General features: G+C 39.0%; 1 protein-coding gene across 1 annotated transcript in view; it reads right to left on the bottom strand.

Moving 5' to 3' along the window:
* The window catches only part of LOC124148178 (tripartite motif-containing protein 2-like), a 65,243-nt gene extending 48,238 nt beyond the window's left edge, over window positions 1-17,005 (bottom strand). The window contains exon 1 of the mRNA XM_046519149.2: window positions 16,926-17,005. The gene's annotated coding sequence lies outside the window, so the exon portion shown is untranslated. The remainder of the gene's footprint in view (window positions 1-16,925) is intronic.
* Window positions 17,006-17,413: the final 408 nt, after the last annotated feature.

Genomic DNA, 17,413 nt, shown 5'->3' with positions numbered 1-17,413 from the left:
TATTTATATCTAGCCATCCCTTTTTTTAACACTTAACATAAGCACCACAACAACCCCTTGTGTCTGCCAGTCTTCACGAGTTTTGAAAATGATGATTTTCATTATACAAAACTAGTTCACCAAGCCTCCTGCGGTTTGATTCAACTTATACCCCGTTCACATGCCCCTCTATACAATTACATATGTGTGCATACGTGCATACCAGGAGGAAATTTGCATCATGTCTGGAGCAGGTGCAAATGTAAATGTAAATTTGCACCGTGTGTATATGTTGCAATGTGAACGTTTATGTCAACATAAGAGAATTATCTAATTAATATCTGTTCTTTTGCTAACACCTAACAAATTGTCAACAGTTGCCAACTTTTATGCGTATATACAGAGTTGAGCGGACGGTGTTTTCCTTTGGTTTCAAGGGGTCAAAACTTTGTGTACAAATTAAATCAAACACGTTGCTTCACTCGAAAATTTTGGGTGAAGTAACTCTGTTTTCATTCAACTTTGATTGGAAAACAACCTGTTTTGTGTTGAAAGTCGTGAACAGACTGACGAATGTGTGTGCCTTACACAATTTACATGCTTTATTTACACACCTAAGTTGATTTTCATGTGAACGCATAGTAAATTTACATATACGCACGTTTGTATAGTTACATGTGTAAAATTACTTACGTTAGTAAATGTTGTGCATATGAACGGGGTATTCGACTTAAAATACAGTCCCCGAAATAAAGTTGAGTGTAACGTCAAATAAAAAAAACTTCAAGTCTCTAGATGTGAGGGAAAGAGGGTAACCATGGTAACATGAGGACAGGCTGCTACAGCAGAAAGGGGATGAGGGGGGAGTGGGCTGAGTGTTTTATATGATCTTGGTCTGTACAGGTTCTACTACACCAAATCAGAACCAGTTTGGACAGTGCGGTTTTCGTAGAGAGCCTTCAGTGCAGATCGAGAGATATCTGCAGGCTGTGATTGGAGGATATTCTGTAAGATTTTTATGTCTTTCAAATGTACATCCATCCAGTTATTAAAACTGACCATGTTTTTCTATATTTAGTACTGTCTTTTTCAACATGATGACTTATGCTGAACATGCTGAATGTGACCACAGCTATTTTCAAGTAGGTGACATTTGGTGCGAAACTGGGGGTGGTGTGTTTAGCTTCCGGTACTCGGAAAAGGAGCTGGCTAAGCTAGTCATTTTTATTTTTTTTATTGCTGCTCTAAGGCCAAACTGTGCACACACGTACAGGTAATAGCTGTTGAATGCTTAGTTATTTAAAAAAAAATTATAACATTACTATAGAAGTCTATGGGAAAACATTTGGTTGTGTGTAACCTGTAAGAGAGACTAGGTTACATTTACAAATGCCAGGTGTAATGATCCTTCCGTCAAAAACATTCAAAACTGCTAAAAATATTGTGAACCTCCATTGCATCACTTCCTGACACAAAGGTGAGCTTATGTCAACAGACACTCCCAAGATAACTGAAAGCTGACATACTGCAATGTCTATGTGCTTTCGGAGGATATTTTCTACACAAGTCTATGCTGGCTGCAGTATCTTTGCTCCACTACTCTAACCACCCATGTCAAAATAACTCAACAAAGAACTCACTGAACATGTTGAAGTGGATCAAAACATCAACACAGACTGTACAGAACCCAAACACATGCAGGTCTGGTTACCATGGTTTCCAGGAACTGTTACCCACACTTAACAATTACAACTTGATCAGGCCAGCACAAAAAACATTCTAGAATACTGCCTGTATTTCATCATTTGTTAATAAATAAATCCTCTATCGTGTCAGTATTAGTTGCAGTTTTGAAGAGAATCGTCTATTTGGAATGACAATCTGTCAACATGGTCAATGTCATCGAATACAAACCTCTCTGTAAACCTGTTATTTCATTTTCAAAATGAATATTGTTTAGTTTACATGTCAAACTCGTAAGAGACAACTAACGGGATCGGGTGGTCAGACTAGCTGACTCCGTTAAAGCATGTCATCGAATCCTAATTCGTGGATCGATGCTCATGATGTCAATCACTGGATTGTCTGGTCCAGACACGATATTTACAGACCGACATCAAACGGCTGGAATATTGACAAGTGCGGCATTAAACAAAGAAACAAAACATGACAACCAGCTACAGGGTTTCGGATAAGTGGTTTCTCAAATAGATCACAGACTTATTGATATCCAAAACGTCCAGATTATCATTTAGTAAAGACAAAGAAGAATATGAGAGCATGATGTCTGAATGCCTGGTCTTGGACAGAATCACTGCAGACACGACATTCATGACATCAGTCCCACCATCACAGAAACCACACAGAAAAAAAACCATAACAAAACTGTTTGACAAACCTGTCAGACGTCCCTCACCATGTTGACGTGTTACACTGAGATGGGATAATCAAAGTCTGGACCGGTCAGTCAGTGGGCAAGAACAAAAGGACCAGGCTGCTACCTCCAGCCAACAAGACCAGACACATGACCAGTGAAAGCAAGTGTCGCGCACTGTGTCACCCCACCCTGCTGGACACCACAAAGCGGGCTTCACCCCACCCTGGGAACAAATACGCCGGAGTTGGATAAAGAAGTAATCCTATTATCTACTCGTCCACTCTGGCAGCTGTCCATCACTAAGCAAACCTGGTCAAACAACTGGACATCAGCTGCCACGCTTCAAAAATAATTTGCGTTTTCACTGGCAACACTAGAAACTAACTATTTTAAAGCGTTAGAAATTGGCACTAGTCCTATAGTCCTTACCAAACTGCCCAGTAGTAAAGGTATCTTAAGGACTAGTAGAACTTGGCCCATGGGTTTTGCTATGTGTTATCATTTTAAGGACTAGTGGACAAAAACTGTTAGTTTCTAAGTCTGACTCCTACACTGGATGGGTGTAATCTCATATCCTGGATGAGGCCCTTGTTGATGGTGGTAAAGGGCCAGGTATGGGCATGGTGAGGTGAGTGGTTGCAGTGTCAATGTGTTTGTACCTTGGGCTGATAGATGTTTCTAACCCTGTTTTAGTCCACTAGTCCTTATAATGATATCATCAGAGCTCCAGATAAGCTGCGTATCTGCGTAAAATACGCATCAGAAATGCAGAAATACGCAGTAAAATAATATCCAAGCGTATCAAATACGCAACAAACATTACAGATACGCTACAAAAATAAAGCTTGTGCGTATCATCAAAATGTTGTGAAGTAACCCTGCGTATTCGATTGGCAAATCAGCAACTTATTTTGAAATAATAAATGGGCATTCCGTCAACCTTGCCAAACTCCACGATGATCGTTTGCCATCACACTTTCTTGTGGAAGTATCGTGGTATTTTTGAGTCCTATAAAGCTCTCGAACCCACACAACACCAGTTTGCAGGGACTAGATGAATAGTGTTTTTAAATATTTAACTTAAATACCCACATGTGTAAAAACTAGCGGGTAACAGAAATGTGAATACCCAGATAGAATTACTGATACCCAGTGATTTTAAAATGCATGGGTAAAATACCCACAACATCAAAAGCTTATCTGGAGCTCTGTATCATATAGCAAAACTCTTAAAAAGGGTAAATTTCTACTGGTCCTTACGTGTCCTTAACCATTGGGCAGTTTGACAAGGACGATAGGACTAGTGCCAACTTCTAATGCTGACAAGTCAGTAAAATGGTTAAAAATGTATTTATCAAAGTCTTTGAAATGAAATAGAAGAATGCCAGGTCACAGCATTTATTCACCTGATGAAGGAGTAAGCATACTCCGAAACGTTGTGTTCCTCATAATAAAGAAGTTGACATCCATAAATATCCATAATACAGCACAATGTTAAAATGTCCCACTGTCTTTGAAAGAGTGGGCCTTTTTTCAATTGTAGGGGCAAAAAGCACAAGGCCCCACCCTAGAATTATCCCTGCATATGGTAAAACAATCATCTGGGGTCATGATTTTAGTTTTTTTTCTGGAAGTTGGGTAAAATAGTCCTTTTTGAATATTTTTAGCCCTTACAAAAAACTTCTGTGTGTGGTCACGTAAGAAGTTCAAACATGGTATGAAAGAAAAAAGGCTAGATGTCAGCCTTTTCATCATGCGTGATAATTTTCATACCAATATTTGAAAGTTTTACGCAACATGAAAATATAACATTTCCAGTGGGTAAAATTACTAAGGCCCTTATCCTACATTGTCCTGTAAGATTTGGGGGTACACATATCCACTCCCACCCCAGGTGCAGCAAACCAAGGACCCCAGGACCATCCCTGACTTTGTACAATACTCGTGGTCGCAAGTGAGTGAGTGAGTGAGTTTGGCTTAACGCCGCTTTGAACAGTATTCCCGTTATATCACATCATGTCAGCATAACGTGGGAGGAAAGCCCAAAGTCCTGCAGATCTCAGACGTTTACCATTTGGGTAAAACCCATGAGCACAGTATATGGTGCCGACAAACCTAGAAACATAATCAGGGCGAATTGCAGAGCCTCACACCACAGGGCAACCTGGGCCCTCTAATGGTCACAAGAGGACGCCCACAAGGGTACAAATCACTATTGACATTCTTGATGCTTACCTGTCTCAGGCACATTGATCATCAGCCCATTACAATGAGACTTATTTCCTCATGAAAAGATACATGACATTAAAAGTGACAAAGTGGTCACTGGGGCACTTTCAACCAGGACCAGTTTTATCCTGAGCATCGACCTGGATAAAAACTATTTATTATTTTTAATTTGTATAAAGTGAATGTATATATGGTAACAGTTGGTAACTTACAATGAAGGAGAATAACAAGTCAATGAAATGGGAATCGACGTAGTATTGACATGTATGATGGGCTGGCTTCACTTAGACTTGAGCCATTCATGCTGTTATAGTTACTGTTTAACGACTGTAATCTAGAGGCAGAGATGACTTGTATTTTACTGGTGGTGTGGCTAAAAAATGAAGCTGCTTCAATTCTGAGTTTTACGTCATTCCATTGATTGCAATGTTAAACTATTTCTGGATTTAGAAAATAAGACTTGTAAAACTAATCCCTAAATTCAAACAAAATAAATTCTTTTCCCAATTGGCCAACATTTAGCTCCTTAACTTCCTTGAACCACAGTTGCAGGAAGCCCATCCCTTGACAAGTATTGACCTTGAACAAATCATTATTTTTTGTCGAACAAAACTAAATATATGACCTGTTTGAGAGACACTCTCCCATTAAACACTATTACCATCGCATGACTGACCATCGCCTTAACCTTTCACTGCTGAATTGCTAAACAAACCATTATTCAGCCCTTCAAGATCAACAAAATTAATCGCAAATATGACCTACCTTACCATTTTGAGACCTGTATTTATTGCTTAGGTGCCTCCAATTAATAAACTAAGCTTGGCGACAAAAATATTTCACACATTGAAAGAAACTGGAGTACAACATCGTTTGTCTATCGACATCATGACCTCCCAGGGTTTGTTTGTTTGTTGTTTTTGCCACAGTCAGCAATATTCCATCCGTATGATGGCGGTCTGTCAATAATCAAGTCTGGATTAGACAATCCAGTGATTGACATCATGAGCATCGAACCACACAATTGGGATACGATGACATGCATCAACCAAGTCAGCGAGCCTGACCACCCAATCCCGTTAGTCGCCTCTTGCGACAAGCATAGTCGTATTTTACAGCAAGCATGGGTTGCTGAAGACCTATTCTACCCCGGATCTTCACGGCTATCATGGTTTAGTATATCTCCTTCCAGTGATACTGAAGCCTATCTTGCTTCTGATGCTATCGTCTGTAATGCTACAAGTTTATGTATTTCTGGTCATGTGCACATTGCACTGTTTACTTTCACAATGGTGGCATGTTCAAATCATAGAGGAATATTTTGACATGTTTTCAAAAGCCATCTGTATTAGCCTACCTGTCCAGCACAGAATGATGACGTGAATGACATAACTATGGCTATCACTGCCAGCAGTCCTACAAGGCGTTTATTAAGTATACTAGTACATGCAGATTTGGGTGGGCACAGTAGAATCACAGAATTCAGCATTTGGGATGGGAGACGAACTAGACTACTTCATCTGCTACATATGTGGGCTGGGATGATACACCAACTGTGAGATCCCATACGTGTCACGATACCTTGCTCACGATCCCATATGTGAGTGAGTGAGTAAGTGAGTATAGTTTTACGCCGCTTTTAGCAATATTCCAGCAATATCATGGCGGGGGACACCAGAAATGGGCTTCACACATTGTACCCATGTCGGGAATCGAACCCGGGTCTTCGTCGTGACGAGCGAACGCTTTAACCACTAGGCTACCCGACCGCCCCCACGATCCCATATGAACCATGACACTTGCATGTGCTCTTATCTGTGGTGCATCAGACATCTTTTTCATAGACAAGATGGCCAAATACCTGGTACACTGTCGATTTACAGTTGGCAGTGTCAAGTTTGGCACAACAAATGAAAATATCTATGTTTTCACTATTAACTTTCACTACTGATTAGTGTTTAGTGAAACAGCAAACATTTTAGGCCAGAATCGATATTTTGTACTTAGTGTGCAACTGTGATCGATACTTGCATTGAGAAATAAAACATCATGATCCATCGGTGCATAGGTGTATCGCCCCACCACTGCCACATATGTGTCTGATAGTAGCAAATGATAATTGGCTTAGCAAATTCCAGTGATGGTCTTTCAACAAGAGTAATTGTTCAATGACTTGTCTGTATTGTTTGTTGTTCAGACACATTACATCAGTTAGAATGTTTTCAATCTTGTCTTGTCTTTGTAACCAAAGTTATATTTGGGATAACACTATCTTGGAAAAGTACACATTCTAGTACTTTTTTGGGTTGAGTCCCTTTCGGGATTCAAACCCACACCCTCAGAGTGAGGCACCCAAATGCCAGCACACAGTCAGCGCTCTAACCCACTCAGCCACCGAGGCTTCCATGAAAATGAAAGTCAGACAACTGGTAGTCTAGATCACATACTTTGTGTACCCTTCTGACAGGGTTAGAAACTAACGGTTTTTGTCCACTAGTCATTATAATGATAACATATAGCAAAACCCTTAAAATGGGCCAATTTCTACTAGTCCTTAGGATACCTTTACTATTGGGCAGTTTGGTCAGGACTAGCGGACTAGTGGCAATTTCTAACGCTTTTCTGATAAGTGTAAATTGGCACGGCTCCCATGACCGAAAGCTATGAATACACAATGCCTCAACCAAAGTACTAAATTGTATACTTTACCAAGAAAGTGTTATCACAAATACAACATTTGTTACACCTGACCACTTTCGAAAATGCATTGTGTATTTTGTCTTGTCTTAAAACTTAATTTCAAAAATATTAATTTGTTCGTAAGACTAAATGAATGTGGCTCCCTTAATTTGAATGTGGCTCCTTAAACTAAAAATTTGAAATGGCACCTAGAAAAATATTACCAGGAGCCATTAGTGGCTCCCAGAAAGAAATCGAAGTTTGGAGTACTGAAATTTCCCAGTGACAGCTCGGCAGTGATGAATGATAGGACAAATGCAGAGCTATGAACTTCTTCTCCATAATCTATCATGAGTTCCAACAAGCATGGCAAGTGAGAGTACGCTAACATAAGCAGCAAACTGATTAGAAAATAAGTCACATAAGCGTCTGAAACAAGATGGAATCCCCTCAAAGAATTATTTCAAGTACCTCGTCCGAGGCTGTCAATCATCAGCTCCTCAACTGTAGGGGAAAGACAAGTTATCCTGGAAGTAAAAACATGTGGCATATTAAGTTTGCGTAAACCAGAGAGGAAAAACAGCAGGGCCGCTAGTCTAACTTTTCAACAGGATACCCTTTTTTACAAAAATGTACCATTTTTACATCCATATTATCACAATTTGTAGGGGAGCTTCCACCACCTTTGAAGGTAACACTTAACATTTATCAAGTAAGCTAACAAAAACAGCAAAGATGTATTAAGCTGGTTATATAAAAAAAACAAAATAACAACTTGTTTATCATATCCGGAACTAGTCATCAACATGGCCAAGTCTCAACAAAATTCATATCATAACAGAAAATCATTATTTACCTATATCCACCAACCCATACATAATTTTTTGTCTGTGTTGATTTTGGTGAGGGAGGGGCCACTTCTTCTGTACGTCCCTCAATGGAATTCCACAGTGTCTTAACAGCCAAAACTGGCTTCAGTCTAGTCATACTCATTGTAAATACTTCTGTCATAAACCCACTCAATGTCTCCCACATCAAAGCCGCTTATCCTTGTCCTGATTTGCGGGATCCAAGATCAAATTAGTCAGAATGTTGTCAGGGATTTCATCAGGGCAATAAATACCTTGGTCTTTTCCTAGGGAATCCCATCAATGCCTTAAACAAACCCCAAATCTGTGAACTTCTCCCTTGGGATCCAGACTATTTGGCCGTTTTGCTGACTTAGGGCTTTGTGCTGTAAGCAGAACACGACTTTACAGTGTGTCACATCCAACACTGGCCAAAATGGCCATGTCCACTCTGTCCAGACAACCCACTGGGGTGACCCAGAGCAAACATGGACACTCTGCGATGCCTAGGAAGCTTGTCGGGGCCGTTTCATGCGGAGTCCGGGATAAAACTTCACACCAGTTCTTCAATCATTGTCCATACATCACATGGTCTAGGTGCTCTGCAGGGCCATTCAATACAACCATGGAAAAACATGGAAACAGTAGAATTCTTGATGTATTATAATTATCAATTATTAAGTTTTTACGAAATAAAGTGTACTGATTTATTCCTTGAGGATGAACACAGCATGCAGTGTGAGAGCGCTCAATACAAATTGGAACACATGGCACAGTTTGGTTTAGTAATCACACAACCTTCATGGTTCTGCAGGCTAGTCACACACAATCTCCGTGGCTCTGCAGCCGAGTCAGTGTGGAAACACCTGCATGGCTCTACATGGCTCTACATGGCTCTCCAGGCTAGTCAATGTGGAAACACCTCCGTGGCTCTCCAGGCTTAGTCGTAAGTCGATGTGGAAACACCTCCGTGGCTCTCCAGGCTAGTCAATGTGGAAACACCTCCATGGCTCTGCAGGCTTAGTCCTAAGTCGATGTTGAAACACCTCTGTGGCTACGCAGGCTAGTCAATGTGGATACACCTCTAGGCTCTGCAGGCTAGTCCGTGTGGAAACACCTCCGTGGCTCCGCAGGCTAGTCAATATGGCAACACCTCCATGGCTCTGCAGGCTTAGTCGCAAGTCGATGTGGAAACACCTAGGTGGCTCTGCAGGCTCAATTGTAAGTCGATGTGGAAACACCTCAGTGGCTCTCCAGGCTAGTCAATGTGGAAACACCTCAGTGGCTCTGCAGTTTAGTCAGTGTGGAAATATCTCTGTGGCTCTGCAGGCTAGTCAATGTGGAAACACCTCCGTGGCTCTGCAGGCTAGTCAATGTGGAAACACCTTCGTGGCTCTGCAGGCTAGTCAGTGTGGAAATATCTCTGTGGCTCTGCAGGCTAGTCAGTGTGGAAACACCTCTGGGCTCTGCAGGCTAGTCAGTGTGGAAACACCTCTGGGCTCTGCAGGCTAGTCAGTGTGGAAACACCTCTGGGCTCTGCAGGCTAGTCAGTGTGGAAACACATCTGGGCTCTGCAGGCTAGTCAGTGTGGAAACACCTCTGGGCTCTGCAGGCTAGTCAGTGTAGAAACACCTCCGTGGCTCTGCAGGCTAGTCAGTGCGGAAATACCTCTGTGGCTCCACAGACTAGTAAATGTGACAAGTCCAACACAACACCACAGCCCCTGTCTGTGACATTGGTCAAGTAAAGTGCCTTTCATTCTAATCAACTTGCCTACACCTGTCACTATGCATGATCGTCAAATGAAAAACAAAAATCTTCCAAAATGAATGCTGTATAAACATGATAAATTCCGGCCAATAGAATTAAAAAATCAATTAAAAGCTTTTGGCACTTACTAAGCATGCAAAGTGTGCAGTGTTGGGATTTTATCATCAAATATCATTTGTCATTAATCATCATTCATAATCGGCTTTTGGCTTTTACAGTGTGCCTACTAACTTTCCAGAAATTGCATGTAAAAAGATTTGATTTGACACTAAAATCTCATTCAATACCTGAAAGAAACTGTTCAGTTGCCCATTGATGAATGTGTTGTTTAGTAATTATTTACAGAGAGAAGGAATGTTGAACAATTTGAACTATTTTTACTCCATAAATGATTACATACAATTAGTTATAGACACTTACAATCAGTAATTATACAGCAGGAGCGTAACAAGTCAAACATCAGAAAAATGTGTGCGTGTGAGCAAGTAAAAGAGTGTGTGGCATGGCGACTGACTCAGGCATGGTGTATGGTGACAAAAGGTAACAATCATGATCATGAACAAGGTCTGGTGATATGTATCTGATCATGAACAAGGTATGGTGATACGTATCTTATCGTGAACAAGGTATGGTGATATGTATCTGATCATGAACAAGATATGGTGATACGTATCTGATCGTGAACAAGGTATGGTGATACGTATCTGATCGTGAACAAGATATGGTGATACGTATCTGATCATGAACAAGATATGGTGATACGTATCTGATCGTGAACAAGGTATGGTGATACGTATCTGATCGTGAACAAGGTATGGTGATACGTATCGGATGATGAACAAGATATGGTGATACGTATCGGATCAGGAACAAGGTATGGTGATATGTATCTGATCATGAACAAGGTATGGTGATGCATATCTGATCGTGAACAAGGTCTGGTGATATATGTATCTGATCATGAACAAGGTATGGTGATACGTATCTTATTGTGAACAAGATATGGTGATACGTATCTGATCATGAACAAGATATGGTGATACGTATCTGATCGTGAACAAGGTATGGTGATACGTATCTGATCGTGAACAAGGTATGGTGATACGTATCTGATCATGAACAAGGTATGGTGATACGTATTGGATAGTGAACAAGGTATGGTGATACGTATCGGATCGTGAACAAGGTATGTTGATAAGTATCTGATCGTGAACAAGGTATGGTGATACGTATCGGATAGTGAACAAGGTATGGTGATACGTATCGGATCGTGAACATGGTATGTTGATAAGTATCGGATCGTGAACAAGGTATGGTGATACGTATTGGATAGTGAACAAGGTATGGTGATACGTATCGGATCGTGAACAAGGTATGGTGATACGTATCGGATCGTGAACAAAGTATGGTGATACGTATCGGATCGCGAACAAGGTATGGTGATACGTATTGGATCGTGAACAAGGTATGGTGATACGTATCGGATCGTGAACAAGGTATGGTGATACGTATCGGATCGTGAACAAGGTATGGTGATACGTATCGGATCGTGAACAAGGTATGGTGATATGTATCTGATCGCAGTTGGTGTATCGCCCAGCCAAGTACATAGTTTGGAAACCTAAATAAATCCCTGTCTTCTCATATGATCTATAACTTAGTATAAATGAAGGGATGACTAATCCCTACTTCCAACATAAGCATTATGACAACTTTTTATGCAAATGAGTTTTTACTCAAATGTTTCTATTCCAATTTGGTTATTACATTTTTCATCGGGGCAACCAATAATTTTTCACTCATTTATTCATCACTCTATTGGATTTTTCCCAAAATGAGTGAACATTTAAAGACTTCAAAAAAATATGAAATATTGTTTTAGATGTATATAACCATGATAACGGAAAATAAATTAGCTTGTAATTGTGTTTCAGAAATTAGCTCTGTTGTACGCATGTTAAAAAGGTGCATTGGGTATTTATGCCTGCTGTTTATATACATATGAGTTTTTCATTTAATGCATGCGTTTATGTATGCAAGTCAGTTGAAAGTAATTGGGTTTTGAATATTTTGGGGGGTATTTTAAGCAAATATGCTGCTTATCTGTACCTCTAGGCCTTCCCTGACCATGCCTAAATCCAAACACTGCACCCTTATGTCCAATTGGGTTGGACAGCTTGAACTCTTCCAACTACTGTTCCAAATTAATATTAATAAACAAAATTCTCCCTGAAAAGGCAAAATAACACCAAACATAAATATTTCATTACTACAGGTAATTTATTTACTTAAGTGTATCAATCACGGCCAGCAGAACAAAAACCTTGCTTAAATCAATGAGCCCTGTAAACATTCTCATGGAACCTAGCAACTGGCTTGCCAACCATACACAGCCTGCCAGTAGACTTACAGTAAAGTCACAAGCTTCACTGAACACAATCATTCTAAATTAGCCCCGCTTGATGAAGGGGCTTCAATTAAGAACAATAAGTCACATAATTGTGCATTTATCACAGATTGATATTTTCTAAATATTTCTGGTGGGTGACAATAATGGCCATAATAAGCGCTATAGCAATTCCCTGTCCAGCTGGGCTCGGCGTTTTTATCAACTTATTACTTCAGAGCAGTAAAGAGAATATCCTTTACAGCAGGATGTGTTTACCTTTTCATGAACACCTGGCGTTATTACTGACTTTCAGTGACCCATTCATATAATTTTCATCACTATTTTGCCAATGGTCCAATGGAATGGGTTTCGGCAGATAATTGAGACTGATTACTGGCTTTTGACGTTTTATATTTAGCATGTTCAGTCACAATGAATTTAATTATCTCTTGTCTTTGAGCCTTACGTAAGAAATTATTGGTTGGTTGGTTTGTTGTTTAGCACCGCACTCAGCAATATTCCAGCTATATGACCGCTGTCTGTCAATAATCAAGTCTGGACCAAACAAATCCAGTGATTGATATCATGAGCATCAATTCACACAATTTGGATACGATGACATGCATCAACCAAGTCACCAAGCCTGACCACCCGATCATGTTAGTCCCCTCTTTCCACAAGCATAGTCGCCTTTTACAGCAAGCATGGGTTGCTGAAGACCTATTCTACCCCGGATCTTCACGGGTTAAGAAATTATTGACACCACAATAATCTTCCATTATACCTATCATTTAAGCTAAATCACAACACAACAGTGTGTGTGTGTTGAAATATTCCACCAATATGACAACAGCCTGTAAGGACACACTTTATAAACTTTATGTTTCACAGATATATTCCAGCCTTTTCACAAGTTTGGTCAAAATTAAAAATGAAAAAATAGTTATGTCACTCATTTATTTAATAATTTATTTATATAAAAATCATTCTGCCTTGGAGTGAAAACTGCATATGGCTTCATTAAGCACTGATGGGGATGTAGACATGAAATTTATATACAACATTTTTTATTGAGGGTCTATATTACTTGCAGGTGACATGATAAAAATAAATATGTGTTTTTTTCTTTTCCGGCTGCTTTTCAGTAGGGGCTGCAGGTTCGTGAAACGAAAATAAAATTTTTTTGGCCTAAATAACCTATGGTTGATATCATGAGTAACATCCCACGATATCAAATTGACAAGTACAGTAACCATGGCAACCCACAATCAACCAAGTCATCGAGCCTGACAACCCAAACCATTTCCAGAGTAGAGTCTCCTCGGGAAGACAAGCATATCGTACTGGGGACTATTTAAACCTGGAATCTCAATGGGGGAATACCCCAAACCCTCAAACCTGTTGATATATTAATCTTTGGTGATAAGATAAACTTAACATACAAATTCTGATGAAAGTTAAGCCTGAGTCATGCAATTTCAGACCAGATTTTTTTGGGGGAAGGGGTATAGGCTTTCAAATCAATATTAATTTCATCAAAATCAGAATGTGTTTTCTAATCATGCAACCTCGGACAGGCTGTAAGATTGATTCCATCATAATCATCGCCTATCTCTCGCTCAAAGGGATAGACATTTGTAATGGAAGAGACGTTCCATATCCTGTGGAAAGTATCTTTAAGACATTCCAGAATTTTCTTTTGTTCAGTTTTCATATTTTGAATCGAGCACTTTGTCAGAATATTTTTCAAAGCATATTCTGGAATGAAAGTCTTCAGTTTGAAACTAGTGCTGTAAAGCGCAAGAAAGATGCTTTCTGATTGGCTAGTGTCCACATTGTGCTAGTCATTCCATTGGTCAGTCAAAGTTAACAAAAGATTGTTCTGACTTGACCTGTAATACGATGTCCTCAGATCTTTATTTAGCGGGAACAAGAAATAAGATCTGGTTTTAAATGTGATGATTGAATCAGTAAGAATTATGTACCAGTATACTGGATTATGACTTTGTCCGTGATTAGTCAAAAAAATACAAATCACAGGATTTAGGACATGTAGGAATGCATATTAATCTGAAAGATCTACAAGTCGACTAGTCATATATATATATACATACTCAAAAGAAGTTAAAGAACACCCTATTTTTTCATATTACTAGAGAGTAAACTATTGTTATAACGAACTCAAAGCGACCACTACTTTTAATTCGTTATAACCGTAGTTCGTTATAAGCATATATACAACATCCATACAGCGAATTGACGGGACCAAGAAATAGTTTGTTATATCCGTCAGTTTGTTATAAATGTAGTTTACTGTAGTTATTATGTATATATGCATATAACTACGGTTATAACAAATTAAAATTAGTGGTTCCTTTGAACTTGTTATAACCGTAGCTGACTGTATATATCTATAGAGAGAGTAAGACATCCCCAAAACAGCCGAAATGCTACTATCCTTCTGATACCTTTAACATTGGAGGACCTACCTCGGGCTGGTGCCAAGCTGCATCCCCACTGATAACACTAAGTGAACAGCTCAACATGCTTATCTAAGAGCATTACAGATTCATAAAAGAGACTTGGTGTACAATACATCATACACACATTTCTGTCTTCAATTTGGTAAACATATGAGTTCTTAAAAGATTAAACCAACATGTTACTTTAAAAAGTTAAAGTCCCCATAATAAGACTACAATTTTGATCACTGGTCTGACGCCCAAGTCTAGAAAAATACTGTTTGGTCAAATAAGCCAGTGTTTCCGTTTACGGGTAATTACATGTTTCTTACCGGTAAAATTAGGATTGGACAGGCAATTCATGTTGACTTCCATCCCTGTAGAACGGCAAATAAAGTACCTCATTAATCTTTGTTGTTGGAAAAAACATTGACAATATCCATATGACGAAAATCAGTATATTTTTTTTATCGAAGTCAGCGTGTCTGTTACCATCAGGGTTTCCCCTTGTCTATATTTAGTGCAAGGAAATAGCATTTCGCTTTGCTTCAAAATTAAATATACATTTGTAGGGACTAAGTCTTGAAAAATTGAGAGAAAAAAAGAGTGTATATTTAACGAGGTTACTTCAGAGATGACATCATGGCATTGAACATGATGTTGAAAGAATTAAAACCAGGTAATTATCATGTTGCTTTTTTGTTGAAAGTTGGGAAAGACAAATCTTAGGGGGACTGGTAATTTTTAGAGTTGCCAGTCCACCAGGAGTGGCAGTTTTAAAAGCCAGCAGGAACAGGAACACTGAAATAAGCTTACCTAATAATAGTCCATATAATACTACAACCTACTGAAATGATGCAGGTCCATTAAGTGGGAATTACTTGAATTAAAAGTAGGGTCAGCATGTAATATAAGACCAGTCATAAATCTAAATTGTACATGTCCATGAAATAGTGTGACCAGATCAATCAGATATGTTATCAGCAAGCAATAGCCAACACCACTTCACCCCAAGTTAATGGTTGGCCAGTAACCACAGGAGGTGGGAAATAACAGGCAGGGTGATATAATGTAATATACACCACCATGCTAATTGCTATAAATACCAGCCTTCTCAGCCAGTACACATGTCCATGGAATTTGCAATTTTACAGGAAATCTACTCAGTGGTGGGTTTCCACACACCATAAATTGAGGTGCATGTAGGCCCAAATTGAAAATTTCACTATGCATGCTGAATCAGTTTCAAATGTGATGCATTATCTAGAACATATGTAATATTCTGGTACTGAACTGAAGATAGTAGGCATTCATAATAGAAATTGTATTATATAATAGACATATCACAATCTTTTAAATGGCTTAAGAATATTTTTTATTATTATTATTACTACTACTACTAATTCTACAAATGAAATAAGTTCATATTACATCACATGGGCCAGGCCAAACAATGAAATCTATTTATAACCCGAATTGATATATCACATGACACTTCAAATATAGAATAGTGTACCCTGAAATCTTAAATGGCCATCAACATACATGATGAATATTTTGCAATTCTACAATTTCAAGGAATTAAAAACCGTCATTTATGTTCTATGACGAGAGTAGTGTCAAAGGCAATGTTATTTAATTGACAGATGGCATCAACAATTCAACATAATGCCACGACTGGTAGATCTAACCGAATAATGGACAAATAATGTCAACAAAATATATCTGAACATTGGGCTAATATTGGATTTTCTTTGTGCGTGGTCAATCAACAGAGCTGGTCAATAAATTCTTTATTGTCCGAGTAGCAGGTCAGTCTTTGGGTCATATCATAACAGTCTCCTGTGAAAGATCATTTTTAGATTAGTGAGTCAGAATTTGCGAGATTCAGAGTAACTGGAACTTATCGTCTGCTGCTACGCCTATTACAGAACAATGATGTAACAGTCTACGGGTTCCTCGCATAGATTATTATGATAACCAACGTCATCTTATCGAATTTTTGTCCGATTCAACTGCAGCGAACCAACAAACAAACTGCGGGTCTAAAACAGCTGAGCGGATCTCTGTCCGCCCTTGAAAACCTCTGCTCGGAATTACACCCGAGTGAAATCCTGCTATTGACTACATCTCGGTCAACCAAAGCCTTTGGCTGTGACCTTAACTAATCAAGAGTTAGTTTATGTACTTACTTTAGGCAAAGATCGAGCTCGCGACAGACGATCCGTACATCCAACCTTCCTCTCTTCTGCAATACATCGATGTAGAGCTGACGCATGGGCAGAAGAGCAAGAAAGGGGAGTAACTCTCGTCTCCTATCGTCAACAGTCAAGAGTAAACTTCATTCATCAGGTCACGACAGCCAAACATTTTGTTGACTTGCGACAAAGAAAGAAAGCCGCATAATATCCCAGTAAACCTAATGCATTTATTTCATTGTTACTAGCAATGAGCATGAGCTATATTCCATCAGTATCAGATTTGTAAACATTTCATTTGATTGATAGAATTGATCTTATTAAAATAATAAATTATGCAAAAAAATGTAAATACTAGCCTATAACGTGTCTTGATTTCATCAGTAAGATAAAATATTTATTCATATTGAACAGGACAAATGAACACACAATAACATTTAGAAAGTGGTCAAATGTAACACAAGTTCTATTTGGGATAACAC

This window comes from Haliotis rufescens, unplaced genomic scaffold, assembly GCF_023055435.1.
Source record: "Haliotis rufescens isolate VD_foot unplaced genomic scaffold, xgHalRufe1.0.p SCAF_42, whole genome shotgun sequence".
In the NCBI taxonomy this organism is placed as follows: domain Eukaryota; kingdom Metazoa; phylum Mollusca; class Gastropoda; order Lepetellida; family Haliotidae; genus Haliotis; species Haliotis rufescens.
The sequence above is the reverse complement of the archived record's forward strand: the minus strand, read 5'-3'. Positions and strand labels throughout refer to the sequence as shown.